This window comes from Chenopodium album, chromosome 15 (assembly GCF_948465745.1).
Source record: "Chenopodium album chromosome 15, dcCheAlbu1.1, whole genome shotgun sequence".
NCBI classification, from domain to species: domain Eukaryota; kingdom Viridiplantae; phylum Streptophyta; class Magnoliopsida; order Caryophyllales; family Amaranthaceae; genus Chenopodium; species Chenopodium album.
In genome coordinates, this window is record NC_137848.1 from 52,541,523 (window position 1) to 52,545,469 (window position 3,947).

General features: G+C 34.6%; 1 pseudogene; it reads right to left on the reverse strand.

Moving 5' to 3' along the window:
* Window positions 1-1,394: 1,394 nt before the first annotated feature.
* On the reverse strand, window positions 1,395-3,212 carry LOC145582577 (phloretin 4'-O-glucosyltransferase pseudogene; annotated as a pseudogene).
* Between the last annotated feature and the right edge of the window lie 735 nt (window positions 3,213-3,947).

The window sequence follows — 3,947 nt, forward strand, 5'->3', positions numbered from 1 at the left end:
AGAAATTAAATTGAAATCATTTATAATTACAATTGAAATATGTACTCAAAATCACATTCTTCATTCAGGATAAGACAAAATTAATTAAAATGGAATGAATATAGAAACAAAATCAAACGCAAGAACATCAAAGTAATAAGAAATACAATTAGTACAATTAATTAAAATTATAATAAGGTTTTGAGGTCAATCAAACAAGAATTATTCAATTCAGAAAACTAAGACTAAACCCTAGTTCATCAATGTACATAAGAGAGAGAAATTGACGTACCTAATTGAATTGGGTGGGTTGATGATTTCTTCTAGAAGCTTCGGAAGAAGAGGGGCTTTGTGAATTGTGAGCTTCCTTTTTGTCTGAGTTTTAAAGATGGAGGGAAGAAGAATAGAAGATTAGAAATGATTTAAGAACAAGTACAACAAGTCAACAGTGTTATGTAGTATAATAAAGCCGGGCATGAGGTGGGGTGGCACGGAAATGATTCGATATGTCACGAACCTAACACGTTCACCATGGCCGGTAATATTGGAGGTTATGAAATTGGTATGGAGATCATTTTTAAAATTTTGGATTAACACTATAAGTTATACTCCCTCCGTCCCTATTTGATAGTCATTTTTGGGCAATTTTCACGGGAATTAATAAACATGAATAAGAAATAGCAAAAATACATTGAAAAAGTAAATTTACATTGGGTATGCAAAAAAGTAGAGAGAAAAAGTAATTAAACTACATGGAAAAACAAAATTTACATGGGAAAATTAACTTTGCACAAATATTTTTGCAAATTGGAGAGAATTTTGGTAAAAATTTAATATTAATGGTACTTGAAAAAAACAAATGTGACTAACATTTTGGGGCACCAAAAATGAAATAAGTGACTATCAAATAGGGACGGAGGGAGTAGTTGTTAAAAAAAATAAAATAAAATAGAACAGGTAATACGATTTAAGGATTAAGAGTTTAGAGGCTTGTCATTAAAAATTGTAAAATTGATTGTGTAGTTATAAAAAAGATATTAGTATTTTCAAAAAAAAAAAAAAAAATAGTTTATATTGGTGGCCTAGTATCATAAATTATAAAAAGAGGCAAACTAATAAAATGGAACATTTAGTTACAACCATAGTCACAAAGACAAGAAATATAACAAGTAGTTTGGTCTCCCAATGAGAATTGTTAAGTTTTGCATGCATTTACAATAAAACTGGTTACAAACATCACTAATTACACTAAAATCGGTTGCTCAAAGTGAATTTCAACACAATTATCATCTATCGTTGAGTTTTTTGTTGTGACAAACCCATAATATCATGGAAACTAAATAACTAATACTAAAAGTCAAACACATTTATAAGTAAAAAATAAAATATTATTCCTACTTGGAAAATTAGATTCCTTAGCTATGAAAGCTTAATTCTTTAAATAAATCCCTTAATTAGAAACATCAATACATACCTAAATCCATGATTTTAAACTTTCAAGCAATGTTTTCTTTACATAAAAGTTCGTTATCCTTAGCTTTCTTAAGATTTCCATCTCCAAGGGAATCAATATTCTTATCTAAAAGTTGATAAGGTGCTACTCTTTTCTCTTGCATGCAACTTTTCTTTTCAAAAAGTTCCCCATTTTCAATTATTTTCTCCTCAATTAGTAATTCTTTATCTTTTAAGGGCCCTTCCATTTGGTAAATTACTTCCTCTTGTAGTTGTCTATTTTGAAGGCCCTCTAAGAAACATTCAAGATTATTGTTGGAAGAACCCCCTTCCATAATTGCTTCTAGGGCCAACTCCATCCACTTCTTTGTGTTTCTCCTTATCTCCTGTCCAATCTCTTTATCTCCCATTACGGTCTCCACACACTGTTTGACCTCTTCTCGATCTACAATAGTACCCTCTTTGTTATTCTTCTTTGCCCTAATTCCCACTCGCCATACCTCCTCCACCAACTTTGCGTTGGTAGGTTGATCTGATATCTGTGGGACCCCTACCATTGGTACTCCCGTGACTAAACCTTCTAATATCGAGTTCCACCCACAGTGTGTCACAAAACACCCTATTGTAGGGTGGCTTAGCACTTCCACTTGGGAGCACCAAGGCACAATCAACCCTTTTTCGTCCGGGTTACCACCAAATGGCCCAAACCCGTTTTTAACTAGATCATCTATAACAACCTCATCTTCATCCCCCACAATCTTATTATGGGTCATGGGCCTAACTACCCACAAGTAAGGCCGGCCCGTTAATTCGAGCCCATGCAATATTTCCTCAATTTGCTTCCTTTTTATAACGGCCATGCTCCCAAATGACACGTATATAACTGACTTATCTACTTTGTTGTCCAACCAAGTTAAGTACTCCCTAGACCTCTCAAACAAATCACAGCCGTATGATGTATCGGACGGATCAATCATATCCGAAAAGGCTGAAGGAATCAACGGTCCGATGGTGATCATCTTTACACGATGATCACGATCATGATCAACAGCCTTGATTAACACGGATTCTTCAAGAGCATCAAATGAGTTAATGAGGACCGTTGGATTGGGATCTTTTTCAAGGGCTCTGATGTGATCCTCAATAGTGGGTGCAGCAAAATAGTGTGGACTTGAGGGCAGGAGAAAACTAGGAAGATCAGTACTTTCAAACAGTGGCAGACCCGGTAATTCTATGGAAATTTGAGGGCTTTTATTATCATTTCTGTTATTACCGTTAAAGTAGCGGTTATAAATAGCAAAGGTGGTTGCTGATTGGATGAACAACAAAGCGGAAGGCACGTGAAGCTCACGCGCCACGTCAGCAGCCCAAGGGAGCATTAAGGAATAGATCAAAAGGTCGATCGGACGGCCTTGATTAGAGAGGGCGATGATGAGATCATGTAGGGAGATGGATACCACGCGCTTGGCTGTTTCGGCCATGGTCTTCGGGTCATCCGATGGCTTAACGCCATCATCAAACCCCGTTGAGAAAGTGGCAAAGGATAGACGGTTGAGATTTGATTCCGTGGAGGGGAGGTTGATATGATCACGGGCATTGGCCGTGGTGGCGAAGGTGACGTGTAAGGAGGGGGAGGCACGTGTGAGACACTTGGCAAGTTGGAGAGTGGGGTTTAAGTGGCCTTGTGCCGAGGCAACAATGAGAAGGAGGTGATGGTGTTTTTGGTTGCTCATAATAATAAGTGTAAGAGTTTTTATGAGAGAAAATGTTTTGGATGAGAAGTGAAGTGAATGGTTGTGAATGGTCGAATGTGTATCATAAGATATTTAAGTTGTGGCTTAAATGTGTATTAGTGGTACATTATTGTGTTTTTATGTCTCAAAATCATGTTTAACACTATTATTGACATGATATTTATAATAGTGTATAGTGTATTAGTGTTACACGTACTATTACACTACAAACTTAAAAGTATGGATGATAATTTGATGTGATATTTGTAACTTTGCAAGATTTTTCTTATTAGTGTATGCACATTCGTCTTCAAATAATAGTCTTACTCACTTAATAATTTTGTCCCTTAATAAATGTTCAATTTCACATTTAGATTTTTTTAAAATTTAATCACAATTAATCAATTGAATTCTACTATATTTTTTCCTTAACTTTTAAATCAACCAAATCTACAAATTTTATTGTTTTGCAAAGTATTTTGTTCACTATAAATCAACAAAAACTCATCATCTTATTATTTAAATCACTACACGTTATAAAAACTTGTACAAAAGATGAATACGAATCTTAAATTTTTGGACGAAGGGAGCAATTAAAATTGTATAACTTACTCCGATCTATTACTTTCCATATAGAATATACGAAGTATCAACTAGAGGAGAATATTAACTAGAGTCAACGCTTTTGATCATTGAAATTTTCTTATTTACTCGGAAATATATTAAAAAGAAAAATTCAAAACTTAATGCTTTGTGACAAATTTGGAATTAGATTCAAGATGA